The sequence below is a fragment of the Humulus lupulus genome, chromosome 3, assembly GCF_963169125.1.
Source record: "Humulus lupulus chromosome 3, drHumLupu1.1, whole genome shotgun sequence".
NCBI classification, from domain to species: Eukaryota; Viridiplantae; Streptophyta; class Magnoliopsida; order Rosales; family Cannabaceae; genus Humulus; species Humulus lupulus.
The window spans coordinates 93059154-93083603 of record NC_084795.1 but is presented as its reverse complement, the minus strand read 5'-3'; positions in this window follow the sequence as shown (position 1 = coordinate 93083603).

The following is a 24450-nucleotide window of genomic DNA, read 5'->3' as shown; positions in this document are numbered from 1 at the left end:
TGGTTCATCCCCATTTGCAATCCTCACCTGATAATAGCCCGATCTCAGGTCCAACTTTGTGAAATATTTGGCTCCACTTAGCAGGTTGAACAAATCAGCGATCAGAGGGATGGGCTAGGTGTTGCGAACTGTCATCTTGTTGAGAGCCCTATAATCAAAGCACAGTCTCAAGCTCCCATCGTGTTTCTTCTGGAATAGCACAGGTGCGCCGAATGGCGCCTTTGACGGACTGATGAAGCCTGCCTCCAATAACTCCTTTAGTTGTTTCCTCAACTATTCTAGCTCAGGGGGTGCCATTATGTAAGGCACTTTTGTTGGAGGTTTCACTCCTGACACTAGCTCTATCTAGTGATCAATCCCCCTTATTGGCGGCAAGGCTTTGGGGAGTTTATCTGGCATCACACCCCAATACATCTTCAAGACCCTCGTAATTTCAAGTGGAACAATCTCTTCCACTATTTCTTCGAACACGGTGGGTACCGCTACATAAGTGGGCTCCTATTTCTTCACACCCTTCTTGAACTGTAAAGTTGATAGAAGCTTCACACCAGGGGGTGGTATCACCTTTGCAGGCACCATTGAAGGAGTCTCTCCCACTATGAGCAAACTCCTAGTAGCAGGAATTGGGATGGCACCTTTCCCGGTTAGGAAGTCCATTCCCAAAACTACATCAAAGTCATCCATATGGACCACCACTAAGTCAATCTGCCCCTCCCACGTGTCAGTCTTAACTTTTACGCCCTTAGCCACTCCAGTTGTGGCCAAGGCCTTTGAGTTGACTGCTTTCATGCGGCCTGCATCTTTCTCCAGTTTTAGTCCCAGTCGCTTGGCGTCGAGTTCTGAGATGAAGCTGTGGGCGGCGCCAGTATCAATCATCACGCTCTCGACCGGCTTGTTGTTGATGGTGGCATCCACGAACATTAGCCCCTTCCCCAGGGTCTTCTTCCCTTTTTCTCTATGTTTCTTGAGAGCATTCAACAGGTGGACAGCGCCCATGTACGCGTACTCTTCATCCTCCTCTTCTCCTTCACGTTGTTCTTCTTAACCAATGAGGGCATTAAAATTTCCCCTGTAAGGGCAAACTGCCAACTTATGTGGTCCTTTGCAGAGCCAACAAGCTAGCGACTTCCTCCCTGTAGCAGCATTTGTATCGCTGGAAGAACTGGACTCTGTTGTCTTCTTCTCTCCCCCACTCTTGCCCTACCATGACTTCCCAAACTTCTTACTCCTAGCACTACTTGAGCTAGTTGGAGGGGTAGCCCTCTTCGGCAGGCTGCTCTCCGGAGTGTAGTCTGTCAAGTGTTCAGCAGCAGCTTGAGCGGTGGCTAGGTCAGACACACGATGTCTCTGAAGTTCTTGTTTGGCCCATGGTTCCAATCCTTGAAGGAAGCAGAAGAGCCTATCTACTTCGGACATGTCCTTTATATCGAGCATCAGTCCTGAAAACTTCTTCACATATTCTCGTACTGTCCCAACTTTTTTAAGCTCTCTCAACTGGCGTCGAGCCATGTAGGTGACATTTTCAGGCAGAAATTGTGTCTTCAATTCTCTCTTCAAGTCTCCCCATGATGTGATGGTGCATCTACCATTCTCAATGTCATCATACTTTGTCCTCCACCACACCTTGGCATCCCCAGACAAGCACATGGTAGCCATGGCGACCTTTCCTTCTTCAGAATCGGCCCGCATGGCTCTAAAATAGTGTTCCATGTCGTAGAGAAAATTTTCCAAGTCCTTTGCGTCTCTAGCCCCGTTATAGGGCCTCGGCTCATGTACTTTAACTCGGCCATATTCCATACCTATCGGCCCCGTTGCGGGTGCATTCCTAACCGCTCGCATGGTTAGGTTTACCTTTGCAGTTAGCTCAGTCATTTTTTCTCTGAGCACGCCAACTGCCTCCTTGCAGTCTTCCATGGTGTCATTTATGGAGACTTGTTGTTCCTTCAGCATGCGCTCCACCGCCACAATGCACTCTTCCCACCAAGGGGTAACAGAAGTATTTGTTGGAGTGTTTCTTTGCTCCAAGGCAATTATTCTGGATTGCAGAACATCTTTTTCCTTCTCTAGCGCTGCTATGCGATTGCTTGCATCTAACGATCCAAAGTTACGGCTTGCAGATGAAAGATCCCTGGCCCTCTCTTCCATGCCATCTAGTTCCCCCACGCGCTTCAATCCTCTGAGTGTTGCTCACCATTTGTGTGTTCTGCCAAGCTTTCTCTAACCTAGCTCTAATACCAACTGTCACGGGCCGACTATTTGGTACTCCAAGTAGATGGATTGCAGACACTCCAAGCTAGCAAGTCGGCCTACAACACATACCTGCGGGCAAACAAGCTCAGTGGTTAGCCACAAACACATCTCAGACATGGAACGGGCAATAACGAAGTATGAGCAAGCACAAAGCAAGTCATTCCTTTGAACGTCCACACAACACAAAGCACACAACAAGGCAAGTGGCACGCGATGGCCCAACGAAGACGACAAACTAGTAACACATAGGCAATAAGGAAGCATACAAGGGCAAGTATGGATAGACATCATTTTATTATTATATAGCCTTGATAGGGCAAGGGAGTACACAACTTTGGCCCTTATCTGCTGGTGTCCATGGTACTTCCCTAAGTCACTAGATCGCCTCCCCCTAAGGAGCCTTCTAGGGATACAAGGTCTTCCTGGTATCATATATGATTTTTGTCTAGGAGACATATGTATAATTACAAAATAACCACTACCCTACCCCATGAGGTTGCTTGGTGCAAGACTTGACTAATGATCAAGCACCAAGGCATGCTCACTTACAAAATGGCCCCATGTGGGTGTGCCAAAAGGGCTTCCTAGGTCAGAGAGCCCTCCTACCTGGAACCAGGGCATGGACTGTGACTCGCACTAGAGGGTCGCAACACGCCTTCAAAGCAGAAGCCCCCACCTGGTCATGGGTTCGTACAGGTCGCGGCGCCCCAAGAACAGGGCCGCAACCTAACCCTAGTAACCTAGAATTCCTTTGTTTTTCTCCAGCCAAAAACCTACCAAAGTCTTCCCAAATGATTCCTATAACTATAATTCAATCCTCAGAATAATATCAGCATAATACCAGCAATAAAACTTAACCAAAAACTTGATTAAAAACCCATGAAAACTCACAATCCATCACTTGACCCACAAAGCTCAAGAAAACCTTATGAACTCAAGGAAAATATGACAAAATTCAACTAAAACAGGGATTAAAACTTTACCTCACCTGGGTTTGATGATCTCCTAGCTGCAACAAATCCCAAATCCTAACCCAAGCCTTCAATTCACTTTGTTTTCCTCAAGAATTCTTACACCAAAGTAGAGAGAGAGTCGGTTGGGAGGGAGAGAGCCTGAGTATTTTTTTGTGTTTTGTTGTAATTGTGTGGTTTACTTTAGGTTCAAGTAACCTTAAGCTAATCCCGAGGGCTCGAGGTACCAAAAAAATCCCCGAGGGAAAAATGGTCAAAATCCCGATATCCCCTCTTGTTCTTCCTAACTCAAAATATATCCTCGAGTATTTATCCTCATTACCCGATAACTCAGTAACGTACTAGATGCCTAGAATACCCCTTGACACGCCCCGAGTCGGGTATTATGTCCCGTTGTGACTTTTCCCCTAACTTTCTCCCTAGAATCGTCTCATGCCGAGTAACCCAAATGAACCCACATAATAATGTGGTCTTTCACATATATGCACATATATACAATTTTCCCATAACGGGCCAAATTACGAAAATTGTCATTCTAATAAGAAATGGGTCCACATGCATATTTAATACACCTAAACATGCATATCTGGTCATATTATAATATTACTCACATAATCACATAATTACACATAAATATACCACATAAGCACATAATTTCCATAAATTGCCATCCTGGCCCCCTAATCAAGGCCCTAAGCCTTATTAGGTAATTTGGGACATTACAGTCATGGTCCCATAGCTTCATTTAGGAGTTTCTTTAAACTCGCCTTTAGGGATTTATTTATAGCCTCAACCTACCCATCAACTTGCGGATACGCCACTGAGGAAAAATTCTTGGTTATGTTGTACTTCTCGCAAAAGGTCGTGAAAAGATCACTATCGAACTGAGTTCTGTTTTTAGACACAATCTTCTTTGGGAGCCCAAAATGACATATGATGTTCTTCATAAAAAAATCCATGACTCACTTTGAGGTTATGGTCACTAGAAGCTTAGCCTCGACCCACTTTTTAACTCAGTCGATGGCGACAACTGCATAGCGAACTCCTTCTTTTCCTACTGGTAGTGAACCTATCAGGTTGATCCCCCATACTGCGAATGGTCAGGGTGATGAAATCATGGTTAGCTCCTTGGGTGCTGCCCGAGCAATGGTGGCAAAGCGTTGGCACTTATCACATTTTTGTACGTATGAGGCTGAGTCCTTTTTTGGCGTAGGCCAAAAATAGGCCTATCTCAATATCTTTAGAGCCAGGTTTTGCCCCCTAGCATGGTCTCCGCAGAATTCTTCTTGTATCTCATGTAGGATAGTTTATGCTTCCTCGGGCAAAACACACCATAGGAGGGGTAGCGAATGCCCTCATCGGTATAGAATTCCCTCAACCCTAACTTACCGTGGGACTTGATATAATAATTTTCTTGCGTCCTTTTGGTCATTTGGTAGTTTACTGGTTGTGAGGTATTCCACTATGGGGGTTATCCAGGTCGATTTTTTGTCAATCACTCCAGCCCCAACCGATTCATCCGTTATTCTTGGTTGTTCTAAGAAATCCACTGGGACCATGTCTAATGTATCTGCCTCTTTGGTGATGGCAAGTTGGGCTAAAGCATCAGCATTCGAATTCTGCTCACGGGGTACCTGCTTAATGGAGCAGAACTTAAACTCAGACAATTCATCCTTAACTTCATCTAGATAAGTCTCTATTATGATACCTCGAGCTTGACACTCCCCCAATATATGATTAACCACGAGCTGAGAATTACTATAACATTGGATCGCCTTTACTTTCAGTTCTTTTGCCACCCGTATTCTTGCCTATAGAGCTTTGTACTCTGCTTCATTGTTGGATGCTTCGAATCTGAACCTCAAGGCTGTATGGAATCGATGTCTCTAAGGTGAGATCAAATTTATCCCAGCTCTAGATCTATTTTCATTAGATGATCCATCAACGAAGAGTTTCCACAAATCTTGCACTGGTTCTCTCATTGGCTCGTCCTGAAAACATGTGCATTCTGCCTCTTGATTGTTGATTCCTGTGTGTGGCTTATATAATATCTTGAACTAACTGAGTTCGATAGCCCACTTAATTAAATATCTCGATGTTTTAGGTTTTTGCAAGACCTGCCTTAAAGGTTGATCGGTTAAGACGTGGATGGTGTGGGACTGTAAATACGACCTAAGTTTTCTCAAGGCCAAGATCAAGCAGAACGCAGGTTTTTCTATTAAAGGGTATCTAGATTTAGCTCCTAGAAGCCTTTTACTCACGTAGTGCACCCGTTTTTGTGCCTGGTTTTCTTCTCGAACTAATACGGCGCTGACGACATTTTGTATCACAGCTAGGTATAAGAACAAACATTCTTTAGCTACTGGTTTTGATAATATGAGGGGTTCGGCCAGGTGAGTTTTTAGATTTTGAAATGGCTGCTCGCATTCTTTGGTCGACTCAAACTTTATGTAGAACGGGAGACACCTGTCAGTTGATTTGAAACAAGGTGGTTTAGGGTCACCACTTTCCTAGTTAAGCTCTGTACTTGTTTACATGACCTTGGCAAAGGCATTTCTAATAACAACCTGATCTTCTCTGTGTTTTCCTTTATCCCCATTATGTTGACTATGAAGCCCAAAAAATTTCTCGATGAAACCCCAAAGGTTCACTTCTGAGGATTTAGCTTCATGTCATATTTCCTTAGCACGTCAAAACATTCTTTCAGGTCGGATACATGGTTACTTGTAGTCTTTAACTTAACGAGCATATTATCAACATACACTTCCATGTTTCTCCCGATTTGGTTAACAAACATTTTGTTGACCAGCCGTTGGTACGTTGCACAAGCATTCTTCAGCTCGAATGGCATAACCTTGTAGTAATATACGTTATGCTCAGTCTTGAAGCTAGTGTGTTCTTGGTTTCTAGGGTTCATCGCGATCTGGTTATATCCAGAATATGCATTCTTGAAAGACATGAGGTCATGACTGACTTTTGCATCTACCAACTGATTCATTCGAGGAAGTGGAAAACAATCCTTAGGACAGGCGTTATTGAGGTCGGAGAAGTCAATGTAAGTTCTCCACTTTCCATTGGGCTTTGGGACCAAAATAGGGTTAGCAATCCATGTCAAATATTTTGCTTCCCTTATGAGTCCACACTTAAGTAAGCAAGCTACTTCTTCTAAAGCTTCTAATCGCTCCTTCCCTAAAAGCCTTTGTTTCTGTACCTTTGCAGGCACATTCCTATCTAGATTCAGAATACTCATTATAACATTTGGATTGATCCCCACCATATCTTTATGTGACCAAGTGAAGACATCCAGTTTATTTCTCAAAAACTCGACCAGCTCCTTCTTCCTTTCAATTCCAAGACTCTTTCAAACTTTTCCAACCATTGAAGGTACCTTTGGGTCAATACTAATTTCCTTAACCTCCTCCAACGCTTGGATCTCAGATCTGTCTTTGCCTAATCTCGGATCAATGTCATCTTGTTGGGTGACCTCGTTACCTCATTCCTGAGGTTCTTCCGCCCCGTGGACAATTTCCATTACCCAAGGCTCCTCATCCCCCTCAATGATGGCCATTGCTTGCTGCCCGGGTTATGATTTTCCCTTCATAGCAATGCTATAACATTCTCTGGCAGTGAGCTTATCTCCACTTACAGTACATATACCTGAGGTTGAGGCGAACTTCATTGCTATATGTCGGATTAAGGTGACAGCCTCAAAATTCATCAGCGCAGGTCGTCCCAAAATTTTGTTGTATGCAGTTGGACAATCAAATACGACGAACTTGAGAATTTTAGCAACATCTCGTGCATCATCTTCTAGAGTCACTACGAGCCTAATCGTTCCTATTGTTGTTGTTCCTTCACTTGAGAATTCGCATAGGGTCATAAAGGTTGCCTTAAGATCAGCCACCGAGTGCCCCATCTTTTCTAGGGCGGACTTGAATAACACATTTACAGAGCTCCCATTGTCAATCAATATCCTTTGTACTCTTTGATTGGCGAGCTGAACAGTTATCACCAGTGGAACATTATGCGGGAACTGGACATGGCTAGTGTCATCTTCTGTGAAAATGATTGGTTGTTTCTCCAATCGTTGTTGTTTTGATAACCTTTGCTCCATAATGAACTTAGTGCCATTGTGGATTTCTAGCTCCTGTATGTATCTTTTCTGGGCTCCATTACTCGTGCCCGCCAAATGAACTTCTCCGATGATAGTGGTTATATCCCCCCCCCCCCCGCCTTCTACTAGAGGGGGATGATTTGGTTCCCCTGATCTAGTTGAGCGTGGGGTTGGCTAACCAGATTTTCCAGAGCTTGGTGAAAATTTTGCCCAGCTGGCTGATTGGGAACTACTCGATTTTGGGCATATTGAGCTAACGGTCAAGCCCAGATGAGAGTCTCGATCTCTTCTTTTAGCTGACGACAATCATCAGTATTATGGTCAATGTTGTTGTGATATTGGCAAAATTTTGTGGGGTCTCTCTTCGGCCTCTGGTGCCTCAAGGGCTTCAGTTTCTTCCATGGAAGGCGATTAGAGTTTGCCAGGAAGATATAGCACATCTACCAGGTCGGTATAGGCGGTGTAGACGGACTTTTACTTTTCACTGACATTGTTCTTTTTGGATCTCTTATGGTCGCCCTCACCTGTCCCCTTCCGCTTATTGCTTCCATCTGGTTATTCTAGGTAGCGGGTTGAACCCTAGCTGTAACATCCACCACTGCTCCAGTGGACTGGACAGGGGTCTGGCTGGTTCCTGCGACAACAGATTGTGCCTCCTCCAGATTTATCCATTCATGAGCCCGAGCCAGGAATTCATCTACACCCTTTACTCATTTTTGATGGAGTTCTTTCCATAAATCACCTCTTACTGTGATCCCTATCCTCATAGCCATGAGCTTGGAGTTGTCATCAACATCCCTAGCTCATGTTGCTGGATTAGCGAACCGGTTCAGATATGCCTTCAGGGACTCACTAGGTTGTTGTTTAATGTTAGCTAGTGAATTGGATTCAATGTGAGCTTCCTTCGTTGCTCGAAATTGTCTCTTAAACTCTGAAGACGGTTTCTTCCACGAGGTGATTGAATGTTTCTTGTACTTATTGAACCACAATCTGGCTGATCCAGTCTGTGTTGTGGGGAACAAGATACATCTTAAGTCAAACTCGATGTTTTGGGCCATCATTAATGTGTTGAACGTCCCGAGGTGATTGGAAGGGTCAGTGTTTCCATCATATGTGGGCATGGTCGGCATCCTAAAGCCAATAGGATATGGATTTGTCACAATGTTAGGAGCAAAAGGCTCGGCTCCTCGTGGGAATCACACTCATCGACTCATTTTCCAGATATGAGTTTCTTCATCTGTTCCTCCATTAAGGCCATTTGCTAGAGGGTTGGATCCTTGGCATCTAGGTTATTTGGGAGCAGATTATCAGCCTCCATCCTATTCTATGTGTTATATGGGTTGTTTTTCCTCCAAGATTAGGTGGGACATTCCCATTGTTGCGTACGATAGACGAATCTCCCTTGGGCTAAGTATAACTCAGATCATCATGGCGAACTAGATATCCTCTTTGTGAGTTCAGATGATCACACAGATCGGGATGTGGGTTGGAATGAAGACTTTGTGTGGAGTGATTCCTCAGGTCACTCTCATGCCTGCCTCAACGCTGGCTCTCTATCCAGTAGCTTCCATTAGTGACGCTTGCAGGTCGCGGTTGGAATAGAGGACCTGCAATCCCCTCGAGCTGGATCATTCCTCTATGGGCGAGGTGGCGTTGGATGACGAACTGGTGATGGCGGATGTCTTATTGCTGAAGCTATCCTTGTTCCATCTGGGCGCACTAGATCAGCTCACCCCTACTCCAACTTCCTGGATTGGAGGCAAGACCGATTCATTTCTCTGTGTCGTAGGCTCTGACTGTGGCACAGATGGATTTGTTGGAGTGTCTCGCCTCCTCTAATTTGTCGCAGATCACCCTGTTTGACGAGGCGGGTTCCTGGGTGTGTGATTTGAATGATCGTTCCTGCAAGGGTTGGTAGGTTGAGCATTTGGTGGGGTCTATTAAGAAGGTACGGAGCTTGGGCTCGTAGCCTGAACAAACTGACTGACATGAGTTCTATGACTCCTATGAGTTTTAGCACATTAAGTATTTTGCTGGATCTTCTTTGAAGGTATGGAGCTCAGAGTTGCAGTTCTAACAGAGAGACTAAGATTGGGTCGATTATTCCTGTGGAACCTATGGGACCCACTTTTCCTCCTTCTGATGTTAACATCGATTGCTAAAGGGGATAATCGAGCCAAGATCTACTCAATCTGCTTGTTAGCCTGAGCAAGATGGCTCTTTCACTGGGCATTTCCATCTCCATGGTTGATAAGTATCCCGGATTGGGATTTGGTGGGCGTGATGTTGAGCTCCCAACGTCATCTTGGCCCACATGTTGCTTTCCAGGGCAACATTGAGCAGTTGAGCCTTCTCCAGTGGGGACGGCTACATAGTGCTCCTCCTGATCATCAAGTTGTTCCATCTCGTTGTAACGCATAGACTGGGTGACCACCATGGTGAATGTTAGGTGAAACTTGCGTGGGGAATTAAGCCTAATAAGCTCTCAACGAAAGCACCAATCTTTTGACATGAATTTTTTCCAACAGTGGATTAAGAAATCCGAAAAAAAAAAAAGATATTAGGCTTTTACTAAACCGTAATTGAAATAACAAGAAAAATATTAAGATCACCCATACTTTTACGTGGTTCAGTGGTTAAAATTTACCTAGTCCACAAGTCACTCTTATTAATCTGTTTGTTTCTCACCATGAAACTGTCTGTCACAATTTCACCCGAGTTTCAATATACAAAAAATGTTCTCTCCCTTTCTATCCATTCTCCCCTGTATTTATAGGGAATTATGCCTGAATAGTTTTGGGTAACCATGCATAAATATGGTAACATACATTTTTGGGTAACATCCCATTTACATAAATACACTAATGCCTATTGATTATATGCCCCCAAAATCGGGTAATATATACAGAATAATATGTGAGCATTAATGAGTGTATAAGGAATCTCTGAGTCTTTTGGGATCCTCCCCTATACACCATGACTAGGCTTCCGCAAGCTGAACACTTCCTTTGAGCTGGGTGTCGAAGAACTAACCTAACCTGACACAGATCAAGCTTAGAGTTTTTAGAAGGTGATATGGCCATCACACATCTCGAGCTAAGTTGTTGGCGCAAGGGGCGATTTGGAGATTATCTGGTTGTCGTAAGCTATCAAGTTTAACTCAAGCTGCTCATACGCTTGTCTGCCAGTTGTACCTTGTGCTGAGTAATTTAGTTCGTATTTATTTTGTGGTACAAATATATATTTATACTAGTTTTTTTGTTCATGTTTGAGAAACGTGTTATCCCTCAAAATTCAAGAGATAGTGTGGCAAATGAGAAAGCGGTACGAGGCATCACAAGTCAGGAAGAAACGACAAAGTATTGAAAAAATACTGATGAGTAAAAAAAGGATAGGTCCAGGACCTATAAGGAAGTCGACCAGGCCTAAACCCCCTAGGGGTGGTCGGCCTGGCCCTAGCCCCCTAGGGGTGGTCGGCCTGGCCCTAGCCCCCTAGGGGTGGTCGGCCTGACATGCTCAAGAGCCACATGGGTGGTTGGCCCACCCTATTCTTCATAGGGTGGTCGGCCTAAACTCCCAAATACAATTCGCTGAATAAAGTTCACGCTCATTCAAACAGAAGATCAACAGGCCTAGCACCCAGAGGGTCATCGGGCTTAGTACCCAAAAGATCAACAGACCTAGCACCCATAGGGTCATCAGGCCTAGCACCCCAGCTCTAAAGGGTGGTCGGGCCTAGAACCTAAGTCTCATAGACCAACTGAGACTTAGCATTTTCCCGAAGGTTTCAATCATGCATCATCGACCACGATCCAGAGAAACAATGAGAGGACCCACGACCTCATAATCAAGGGGAGGTGGATGCGTATCTCCATTACCCAATAATCGTGTACCAAACCACGATCCCCAGTATTGCTGATCATGTAATAGCCCATGGGTTCTAAAATAACAAACCCAGGGCTTCAGAAAGGGGATCTTTAGATCGATTTTTAAACGGATATTTTATGGGGAGAAACTCTGGACAAATTGGTGACGATTGAACTCTTCAGTTCATCTGTGTAATTGTCTATTGAGTGATTTCTACCGCAAGTGTACGGTGTATTGCAATATAGTTTTAATTTAAAAGATGTCGAACCCACATGGATTAAATATTTAATTCACTAATTACTGTTACTTTTAAGTCTATAAATTTAATTAGAAAATTCAACAAATAAATCAAACAATAAAATAAAGAAAATGAAATAACAAAATAATAAAAGCTAATGATCTTGGAAAGTGATTAGATAAAAGATAAATATACTAGAGTAATGATTTCACTATTTAATTATGAACATGGTTTCTTTATTATCCTAATTAGTTCCCCTCATTTGTAATTTCTAGAATTCTAATATAATGCATCTATCTTTCTCAAGCATATATGCAATTAATCTCAATTAATCAATATGATATCTCTATTCGCTATTAATTAATCAAGACGTCATTAAGCCAAATTCATAGAGTTCAAGGAATCTGTCAATCTCACAATCACTCTATGTCAAATCTTCTTATGTCCAATCTACGTGTATCTTTCTCAAGCATAAACCCTAGATCTCAATTCACAATAACGATGGCCAAACATTAATATGAGAAAATTAAATCAAGAAGATATGAACAAACAAGAAGAACTTTATAAAAATAATAATAAAAACCACAATTTAATAATCAAAATAGATTCATCTAATACTCTAGCACAAAAGGAGTTTAGTTCTCAATTACAAACTTAAACACAATAACAATGTAATTGTTCATAATTAAAAACTAAAGTAAAAGGAGGAAGAAAGAAACTAGATGTAATGATGGTGATGGTGATGAATTCTAGCCTCCTTTTTCCTTTCCAAGCATGTAATCCCAGGTCTAATCTCCTCCAAAATGTCATTAGAACCCTAATTATGTTTTTCCTTTTATATCCCCTCCAAAAGACATCTTTTGCCCTTCAAAAATTGCAATTTAAACTTTCCGTATGGATTCAGGCGTTGTTGCCCCTCGAACAGGCGCTGCTGTGCTACTGGAAGGCCAGATACACGCTCTCTGTAACAGTCAGGCGCTGCAGCCCCTGATTATGGCACTGCAGCTCTAATTCAAGTCAAAAGTTGCGCTGCAACCCCTGATTATGGCGCTGCAGCGCCTAGGCAAATTCTGGAATGTTGATTCTTCAGGACAGGGCTGCAACGCTAGAACAAGGGGCTGCAGCCCTATTTCAAAAAAAAAATCATTTTTTCTCCGTTTCACTCTCGTTTTGTACGAACTTTGCACCACTTCTCCTTGGACCCTACACATACACAACACAAGAATAAAACCAAAAAAAACAACCTAGACACCTACAAATTAGATATAAAATGACACTAATAAGTGAATCTAAAATTCACTTATCAATTAGGTTATTATTGTTTATCAGAACAAGGCTGAACCATTATAAATTCTTGTGTGTTTGTTTAGATATTGGTACTCTTTCGTACATTTATATTTATCTCATTAAAAATGTGTCGTATAACATATATACGACCGTTGGCCAATTTCACAGGTCAACATTTCGGTTCTTTCATCGAGAGTACAAAATCAAGAAACACACTTTCATCAGTTTTACGATGCCTCCAAAACCCAGTAAGACAAAGAAAATGACTCCTAGGGATCCCACAACTCAGGATCCCATAGATCCTGTTAATGAACCTTGGGTAGAGGTTGGAGATCAATCTGATGCTCACCAAGAGGAGATGGCACAATTTCTAGCTAGTCAGGAGGCCTTTGCTGCAGAAATTTCCTTCCAGAGGGCGACCATGGAACGACAACAGTGGGAGATAGATGAGCAGGCCCAGAGGATTATCCAGGGGGAGCAGGATGATGACCAAACGCACCGAGAGGCTGTTGTGGCCCTAGAGACGGCTACCCAGTTAGCCCGAGCTAATGCTGAAGCTGCTGCTCAGGCAATGATCGAGGCTCAGGCCAAAGCAGCAGGGATGCGAGACAGCAGTAACTGGGAGTCCAAGGGGAGGAGTCGAACCCCAAGGACGCTCTCAAAGCTACTTTCCCAGAGACAAGATGAAGAGGCGCAATCCTGATGGCCCCCTCATAGGGGCACAGAAGAAATGACACAGGAGAGGAAGGTCAGACATCTTAGAGGCGTGACTTGAATGGAAATGGTCGCTCAAAGTCTCATATTCATGTAGAATGAGAGGCTGAGGAGCAAGATCACACCAGCAAGAGCAAGGTGTACCTACCACCCCTACACCCTCAGTCTTGCAAGGGAAAGGAACCGATGAACAACACTAATATTGTGTTTGATAAGCTCAAGAAAGATACACAACCTCTGGATGTGAGGGAGGTCATTAATAGGAGAACCAGTGCTCAAGAGGGGATACCAGGGACGACTACCCCACCTGGAGCAGCAATCCCACCAGCAGTGCAAGCTTAAATAGATGCACTCACCATGGTTGTTCAGGGCCTGACAAAGAAACCTTCTGATATCGAGCTGGCTCATAGAAGTGGGAGTCCCTTCAGTACCAAGATCCAAGCCACTCAACCACTACCGAAGTACGTGACCCAGAAACGTCCAACGTACACTGGGAAGGAGGACCCAGTGCGGCACATTGGAAGGTTCGAGGATCAGATGAAGTTACTCGGTCTGCAGCATGATCATAGGTGTAGGGTATTCCTTACCACTCTCTCTGACTCAGCTCAAGAATGGTATTGGAAATTCAAACTTGGATCCATCACTTCTTGGGAGCATTTCAGGAAGGAATTTTGCAAGGTCTTCAGTGCCAGTCGGATTCAACCAGTTATGCCAATCAGCTAGCTGACATCAAGCAATGGAAGGATGAATCCCTAAAGGACTACATCCAAAGATTCATTAGAGAAGCAAACCGAGCATCCACAGTAGGAGATGAAGGGAAGTTCGTTTCCATCTCGACAAGAATAATTTATCATAGTCCCTTGTGGGATAGAATACACAGGAACCCCATCAACACCTTGCAGGAGTTCCTAGACTGAGCAGACAAATACATGAAGCTAGATGATGTTATCATGAAGGAAGAAAAAGGCATAAACCATCCGATCACTATCAAGGCAAGCAAGAATGGCGCAAACCCTCAAGGGAGAAATGGAGGCAACAGTAAGAAGAGGAGTACCTCAGGGGTCGAGCAAAGTGGGGAAAAGAAGGCTAAGTCATCACCAACTGACAAACAGCCTAAGCATGAACCCTACCAGTCCAGGTTCACCAACTACTTGGTAACATACCAGGAGGTACCATGCCAAAAGCCACCACCCTTGCGCTCAGAAGGAAAGAAGGACAAGAATAAGTTTTGTCATTTCCATAATGATTATGGGCATGACACAAAAGAGTGCAAACAGTTGAAGGATGAGATAGAGTTTCTCCTCCGATCAGGAAAACTCTCGAGGTACTGAGTCAAGACCGAAACCTCGAGTAGGAACCCAGAGTTCCGAAGGCAGAGGAGTCCACCACTGGAGCCGGCAGCCGTGGACTTCACATTGGACACCATATGTGGGGGGGCCCACATATTAGGCAACAGTAGCAACGCTTGTTAGAGAAATTCAAGGACCCTAAGATATGAGGTGGGGGATTCTTCCCAGTGCATGGCAGTCGAGGAGCGGTCTCCAAAAAATCTAAAGTATGAAAGTGAAACTCTCACTTTTACGGAGGATGACGCCAGGCACGTGAGATTCCCCCACAGTGACCCTCTGGCCCTTACCATTCAAATCATCAATGCCTACGTGAAGAGATGCTTGGTGGATACAGGAAGCTCAGTAGACATCATCTACAAATTATACCTCGAGAAGATTAAGCTCATGGTCAAGTCATTATGGGGGATGCCCCTAGGCACGAGACTGTGATGACATAGTTCCTGGTGGTAGATTGTTCATCGTCTTACAACCTAGTGCTTGGGAAACCCCTCCAGATGCATTACACGCAGTAGTGTTTATTTGGCATCTGTCTTTGAAGTTCCCCACAAGTGTAGGGCAAGGATGCGTACAGGGTAACGAAAGGGAGGCACGGGAATGCTATAACGCATCGATGTTCAAAGCCAAGAAAGGACCATGCATAAACAACATGGTGGTGAACTATTGTGAAGGGAATGAAGGAAGCGATGAGGTTGTTAACATGAAAGTTGACATTGAAGGAAATAGTCAACTAGAGTCGGGGGCTCCTTTTAACAAAGATTTGTTATTGTAACAAGTTTCCCAAAGCAAGGGAAATGACATTGATCCTCACTTTGGGGATGATGTCATTGGGGGTAGGACTAGTCAAAGATCTTGACAAAGTCCTACTAGATAAGGAGGAGCCGACTAGAGTAATCAAAGTCAGGAAGGAACTAAAGGTGGAAATTAAGGCACGGTTGGTAGAATTTTTGAAGAAGAACCAGGACGTCTTTGTGGACAAAAACTACCCACTGGTGCAACAAAAAAGAAGACTACTTTACAAAGACCGATCTAAAGCCTTGAAGAAGAAGGTCGAGCAGCTCAAGGAAAATAGCTTTATAAGGGAGGCCTACTACCCAGACTGGGTATCAAACCCCGTGTTGGTCCCAAAACCAAACAGGAAGTGGAGGACATGCGTGGACTTCACAGATCTGAACAAGGCCTGCCCCAACGACTGCATCCCACTACCCATAACTGCAGTACATGAAATACTCTCGTTCATGGGTGTATATTCTGGGTATAATCAGATAAATATGCACCCTCTCGATAAGGAACATACTAGCTTCTGGACAAACAAGGGATTGTACTGTTATAAGGTAATGCCATTCGGCTTGAATAATGCAGGAGCCACCTAGCAGCGTTTAGTGAATGGCATGTTCTGAGACTTGATCGACAAAATTATGGAGGTATATGTCGATGACATGTTGGTCAAGTCCAAAGAAGTTGGAGGGCATGTTCAAGACTTGAAGGAATGCTTTGCAATATTTAGAAAGTATCACATGAAGTTAAATCTTCTCGAGTGCTCATTTGGAGTTGGTTCTTGTAAGTTTCTCGGATACATAGTCAATTTACATGGAACCGAGGCTAACCCAAAGAAGATAAAAGCATTGATCGACATGAAGTCACCCACCACAATCAAAGAAGTACAAAGCTTAATAGGGAGAGTAGCTACCCTCAGTAGGTTCATATCAAAGTCTACGGACAAGTGTGTCCCCTTCTTTAACTTACTGAGGGGAGTAATGTGAGAAAACTTTCCAAGCCTTGAAGGAGCATCTTGCTCAACCTCCCGTCCTAGCAAAGCCAATAGATGGTGAAGTACTATTCATCTATTTGGCAATCACCAAGCATGCAATCAGCGCTGTTTTGGTGAAAGAAGAGAACTGGTTACAACACCTTGTGTACTATATCAGTAAAAGGCTAGAAGGTACGAAGTCTAGGTATCCCTCTCTTGAAAAACTAGACCACTGTTTAGTAATCACCTCTTGAAAGTTGCGTCCATACTTCCAAGCTCACTCGATCCAAGTCCTAACCGATCAACCGCTACGACAAGTTCTTTAGAAACCAGAGGCCTCGAGATGATTACTCAAATAGGCAGTGGAGTTAGGACAGTTTGATATCACTTATTATTCGAGGATGGTGATAAAAGGACAAGCATTAGCAGACTTCATAGTCGAAGACACAAACCTTGAAGACCCTTGTGACCAATCAGAGAATGGAGATACCGCGAAGAAATGAGATACTCCCATATGGAAGCTATATGTTGATGGAGCATCCAATGAACACAACTTAGGCGCAGGAATCATACTAATCACTCAAGAGAATCACCAAATCAACTGTGCTCTGAGATTTGGATTCAATGTTTCAAACAACGAGGCTGAGTATGAGGCATTGCTAGTAGGATTACGCTTATCTCAGGATGAGCATGCACAGCCCCTGGAGGTATTCAACGATTCCTAACTAGTAGTGTACTAGGTACTGGGAGAGTATCAAGACAAGGGACTTAGGATGCTACAATACCTGAACAAGGTGAAGGACTTGTTGACACAGTTCAAGAAATACTCAATTACACAAGTCTCGAGAGAGCAGAATGCCAATGCCAATGTTGATGCCTTAGCCAAGCTTGCCAGTGCCAAAGACGCGGACACCCTGAATGTCGTTCCTATCAAATACTTGGCAGAAAGAAGAATAACCGAGAAGGAGGCACTACCTGTTGAGTTAGGATATACATGGATAGACCCTATTATTAACTATCTCAACCAAGGAGTAGTACCCAGTGATCGAAACAAACCAAGGAAGTTCGTGAGACAAGTTGCACAATATATGATACTCGAAGGGGTCTTATACCGACGAGGATACTCCCTACCACTGCTAAGGTGCATTACACCAGACCAGTCAAAGTTGTTAATGATCGAGGTACACGAGGGGTTTTGTGGAGATCACGCTGAAGGGCAGAGCCTATCAAAGAAAATTCTAAGACAATGATACTTTTGGCTGACGATGAATGAAGACTCGATGGAGTATGTCAGAAGATGCACAAGTGTCAGAACGTCTCCAAGATACTTTGGGTGGCACCTAATGAATTAACACAAATTCAAAGCCCTTGGCCCTTCACTGTATGGGGAATCAACCTGATCAGAAAGCTACCAACAGGAAGGGGAGGAGTCCCATTTGTTGTTATAGTCGTAGACTACTTCACTAAATGGACTGAAGTAGAACTGCCCGCCACCATTACCTCGAAGAAAGTCTTAGACTTTATGGTGAAGAATATCATATGTTTGGTCTACCAAAAAATATAGTCTCGGACAATGGGACTCAATTCGACAGTGATATGTTCACCGAATTTTGTATGAGGCATGAAATCACAAAGAGTTTTTCCTCAGTAGCACACCCCCAAGCTAATGGTAAAGTAGAAGCAGTGAACAAGACTATCAAAGACACTCTGAAGAAACACATTGAACAAGCCAAAGGGGTCTGGCAAGAATTACTTCCGGAGGTCCTATGGTCACATCGAACGACGGCTCGAACGGCGACAGGCCATACCCCATTCTCTTTGGCATTTGGCCATGAAGCCATGTTGCTAGTTGAACTCACTCCCTCATCGCATAGATGAGAAACATACAATCAAGGGAGAAACCATCAACTAATAGAAGAGTTTCTCGATTTAAACGAAGAAAGACGAGAAAAGGCAAGTCTTAGAGTAACAGCACATCAACAAAAAGTGGCCAAATACTTCAACTCCAAAGTGAAAGATCAAAAATTCCAAGTTAGAGACTTAGTACTCAAGAAGGTGTTCCTAAACACTTAGGACACTACAGCAGGGGTACTAGGACCTAATTGGGAATGGCCATACCTTGTGGAGGAGGTGATCCCACTATGGACATAAAAGATAGCTCGACTAAATGGAGAACTAATAAAAAACAACTGGAATGGTGAACACCTCCGCTGGTACTATCAGTGAAGTTGTTCAATGGCGACACATATTTTAATTTGCAAATGTATTATTTTTTAATTATCTATGTAACACCCATTGTGCTTCAATGAATGAATGAATTTAATATCTTAAGTTTCGCTTAATTCTTTAAATTTGTTTCAATGAGGGACTGGTCACTTTAGACCTATCAACCCCATCAGATCATGTTCGATTCTGGTCCGTGAGGGACCTATCGACCCATAAGATCCAAACAAGAGACTAGTGCTAGGACCTTGTTGCCAAATTATTTGATCATGTTCAATCCTGGTTCTTAAGGAACCTATCGACCCACACGATCAAAAGGAGAGACTGGTCTTAGGACCTTGTCGCCAAATTATTTCATCATGTTCGATCCTAGTTCTTCAGGAACCTATCGACCCACACGATCAAAAAGAGAGACTAGTCCTAGGACCTTATCACCAAATTATTTGATCAATTTCAATTCTGGTTCTTGAGGAACCTATCGACCCATAGAATCAACAAAAAAGACTGGTCCGAGGACCAGTCGCCACAATCAGATCATAATCGAATCTGGTCCTCGAGGGACCGATCGATAATTTGATCTAAGACTCGTTACAGGCTCAATTAGCCCATCAAGACCTGATTGGTCCAACTTAGACACTTATGTCTAAATCATTATAATGAGAACACGAGAGATTACGTGAATCGTGATTGACACTTGCTACAAATTTTGCATCTGTGTATAGGTATCATTACTACTGAGTATGAAACCATCACCCGACTACCAATGAGGGACAAGCATTTGCTGCTTGCATCATTGGGTGAAAAGGATAGTACTACATGTCTAAACGCTCGAAGCAAGGCATGGTCAAGTAGCAAGTGACCAAGGATTTTAAATCCATGATCACTTGGGGGGTATATAGTACATACCGATCGAGGTATACACAAGCAATGAGGATGTGACCTTAAGTACTAAGCAAGCTCAAGTTTTTCTAGGACATTTGTTCAACATATGTTCCGAAAGTGCAAAAAACAAAAAAGGCATTGGTAGGGAGACTCTAGCCAAGTCCCTTATACGGTGGTCGGCAACACCATCAACCCTATAGGGTTGTTGGCCTATGACCCATAGGGTGGTCAACCTAATCATTTTTGTTCGTGGTACTTAGTGAAGTATCGTACTACTCACATTACCATGGTTGTTAGCATGAAAAACGTAAAGGAGTAAGGTTAGTATGCCACGTGAAATACATGCATTCAACATATACTGATACCTGAACCAATGAGGGTTGTGAGTTAATATACTTAGTAAGCATTGGAAATCAAAAACTTCAATCCATACATTGAGTACTCATAACAATAAAAAAGCATAAAGGCATAAAATGTCATATGTAAAATATGTCACGTACAAGGTGTCCCACCCATGGCACGAAGGGAAAGACATAGTAAAAGACCAAAAAAAGACTAACTGGGGCTAGGAGTATTGTCTGAAAGACCACCCTGAGCCTCGGTAGCCTCACGAGCTAGACATTTCTTAAGCTCCTTCCCTCGTGCCTTCTTGGGAAGGAAATCCAAGTTCAGATCTTTGTTGGACTTCCAGATCAAGTAAAAGGAAGAGAAAGTTGTCTTTGAATACTCCTCTCAAGCCTTGTACCGGGCAGCCTTGACCTCTTGCTCCTTCTCGACAAGAGCATCCTTCCGCAGTTGGTCCATGTCGGCAATCAACTTCTCTTTCTCAGCTTCAAATTGTTTGAGCTGATCAGCAAGTTTCCCCTCCATCTGGGTTACCCTAAGAGTCAACTCGATAACTTCCTGCTATTTGAGCTCCACAGTACTATGGAGAGTGCTGATTTCTTCATCTTTCAAAGCAATATTTGCATCCCTAGAGTCAAGAACGTGCCTTAGGTCCAGCACCTCCTAGTGAACAACTTCAATCTTAGAACGAAGGTTAAAAGCATAGAGGTATACTCTACTGACCTATCATGGACATGGCAGACCATCAGCGCCTGCAAAAAAAAAAACATACAAGTGTTAGATAAGGTCAGCACACAAACTAACCAGACAAAAAGAAAACTATAGAGGACTTACACTATGAATGTCAAGGAGTGACTTCGTGAAGATGGTGCTCAAGTCCTCATTCTTAATCCCATTAAAGGTCGGTGTCGTCTGCTCCAGATGGGACGCTTTGTCCATGATGGCACCTAAATTCCATATGGCAGACTGGTGTGGCTCAGATAAGGGAGCAGGTGCAGAGGAGAAGGCATCCACATCAATGATACTGGGAGGAACTGGCGTAGGCATAGTTGGCTCTACCTTTGCAATAAGACTAGACGCCAAAGGAGTCGAAGGAGGCTCCTCGGGAGGAACCTCCGTTATCGACTCAGGCTCAACCCTAGCCCTCTTGGCCGCTCAGATGGAAGGGCTAGTCTCGGTTGGAGTCAACTTTTGTTGGGTGTGAAGAAAGCCAAACATATGTGAACCTGCAAAAGAAGATCAAATGTTAGCGGGATATCAAATACAGACGAAGTATAAAGTAAGGATGATAAAAGTGTTGAACCTTCTGAATGAGATCCGGGTTCGAATGTGGCATCATCAAAATCATCTAAAGCAAGCAGTGAGTGTGTGGATGCGCCCACCTCATCACCCCATGTCCAGCTAGCACGGGCGAAGAGGGTACCTCCTCGATATGAATAGGTCCCAGGGAGTCTATGGCGTTCACGGGCCCGGGACCATCTTCATTTGGAACATCAGTGATAGTAGAAGGAAACAGCCTGACCTTCCTAAGATTCTCTAAAGTAACAAGGGTCTTAACATTCTTCTCCCCAGGGGTCATGGAAATCAACGCCTTATCCCTAACAGTCATGGCCTGGGTCAGGAGTGTTCTATAAAAGGGCCCGACGTGCTTAAACTTGGAGTAGTTGGCCTCTGCATCCTTAGTGAAGAAATAATTGTCGGCATATCTAAATGCCTTGCTATTTCCAAAGATCTCTTCCAAGAAGGTGTCGGTACCTTCACTCATATAATGGTGGAAGTGGAAGTACCTCGAGTTGCGCTGAGAATGGTTCATCTTTAGATCAAATAAGTAGTGGATCTTATGAGGTACTGGAGCAGCCCATTCTCTACAATGATAGATAATGTACATTGCAGATAACACCAAGATCACATTGGGAGCCAACTGAGAGGGACTAATACCAAAATAATTTTCCAAGCTCCAGAAGTATGGATGAAGAGGAAGTAGGGCGCCAGACTTGATGGCAGTGCGTGTCCAAACGCACATACCCAAAGGGGGGTCCTCAACTTTTTCATCTAGACCAGGGATAGTAATAGAAACGACAAAAAGGTCGAAGGTCTTCCTTAAGTTCTTTACCTTCTCTTCAGTCATGTCAGAGGCAGCCCCTTTGAACCAAACCACCTCATAATCAGCAGGGCGAGACTTCTCAACCGGTTTCATTGTCAAAGGTGGCCCCATAATCTGATGAATGGAACTCTTTTTGTCGTCTCTTCTTCTGTTGCGCAGCTAGCGAGACTGTCTTGTACTTGGGAGAAGGGCAAACCACCTTAGGCCAGAACCTTTTAATAGAACGCTCCTGAGGGTGAGTAGCCTGGCGATGAGAGCCCTCGCTATGTTCTCACTGAGAAGAAGAGTGATGGGGAACCCGATTGGTATCCTGGTGCTAAGGGTGTTGCAATGAGTCTCGTTGAGCAGACAGGCTTCGCTGAGATGCGCCCTGAGAGCCACAGGGAGTACTATGCTGAGAAGAGATATGACAGCCTGGGTGGTTGGCCTAGGGTTTTACAAGCCTGGAAATTGCCCAGGCTAGTGAATCTCAATGGTGGTCGACCTAGGTTAGGGTTTTACAAGCCCGGAAATCGCTTAGGCTAGTGAATTTGAAGGTGGTCGACCTACTAACCTCTAAACCCTAAAACATCACGCAAAAAGAGGCAAGGATCAAGCCAATTTTTTTATTAAAAACAAGTTTTTGGTTCAAATAAGTCAGTTGTTTTGAATCAAAGAAGAGCAAAGCAAGAGATTCAGACAGATTTATCAAAGATTCAAAGTATTTCTACTAAATCTAAGCACATTTAAATGAAATGATGTAAAGATGAGGAGAAAATACTTACCCAAGTGGAGATATGCATAGTTGATGAAGAATTGGATAATCAGGCTCAGAATACCCTACAGTATAAGCGCGTGGGTCTGAGATTGTGATGAGTGGATCCCTACTTATAGCCTCTCAGGCTAACCATATTTTTAGGAATTCAAATTACTTGAAAAATATCTTATATTTTTAGGAATTCAAATTCCTTGAAAAATATCTTATATTTTTAGGGATTCAAATTCCTTGAAAGATATTTTGTATTTTTAGGAATTAATATCATTGAAAAATATATTATATTTTTATGACTTCAAAACTCCTTGAAAAATATATCATATTTTTAGGACTTCAAAATTACATAAAAAAATATACTATATTTTTAGGGAAATTAATTTTCCTTGAAAAACATAATTATTTTTAAGAATTACAATTATCCTTGAAAAATACGTGCTGAGCAAATTATCAATAGTTTATAAAAGTACTACGTAATGTCCCTCAAAATAGAGTTCGAGGGACTTTGCCGATAGAGTATTGCTACGATCTATTTCTCGGGCTAAATCAAGTTTACCATAATGTTGAACACATTACGATAAACTTGGGGGGAAAATTTTATCCCTCAAAATTCAAGAGATGACGTGGCAAATGAGAAAGCAGCACATGGCATCACAAGTCAAGGAAAAACGACAAAGTATTGAAAAAAGACCGATGAGTAAAAAAAGGATAGGTCCAGGACCTATAGGGAATTCGACCAGGCCTAAACCCCCTAGGGGTGGTCGGTCTGGCCCTAGCTTCCTATGGGTGATCGGCCTGACCCTAACCCCTAGGGGTGGTTGGCCTAACATGCTTAAGAGCAACATGGGTGGTTGGCCCACCCTATTCTTCATAGGGTGGTCAGCCTAAACTCTCAAATACATTTCACTGGATAAAGTTCACGCTTGTTCAAATAGAAGATCAATAGGCCTAGGACCCAGAAGATCAACGACCTTGCACCCAAAAGATCAACAGGCCTAGCACCCAGAGGGTCATCAACCCTAGCATCCATAGGGTCATCAAACCTAGCACCCAAGCTCTAAAGGGTTTTCAGGCCTAGCACCTAAGTCTCATAGACCAACCGAGACTTAGCGTTTTCCTGAAGGTTTCAATCGTGCATTGTCAACCACGATCCAAAGAAACAACGAGAAGACCCACGATCTCATAATCATGGGGAGGTGGACACGTATCTCCATTACCCAATAATCATGTACCAAACCACGATCCCTAGTATTATCGATCATGTAACAGCCCCTAGGTACTATAAATAAAGGACCCAGGGCCTCATAAAGGGGATCTTTGGGTCGATCTTTAGACGGATATTTTTTTTGGGGAGAAACTCAGGGAAAATTGGTGACGAGTGAACTCTTCAGTTCGTCTGTGTAATTGTGTATCGAGTGATTCAATACAAAAAACTAAGTGGATTAGGGTATTATTGTTCATCAGAACAGGGCTGAACCACTATAAATTCATGTGTGTTTGCTTAGATATTGGTACTCTACCGTATATTTATATTTATATCATTCAAAAGGTGTCGTATACCGTACATACGACCGTTGGCCAATTTCACAAGTCAACAACACGAATCCG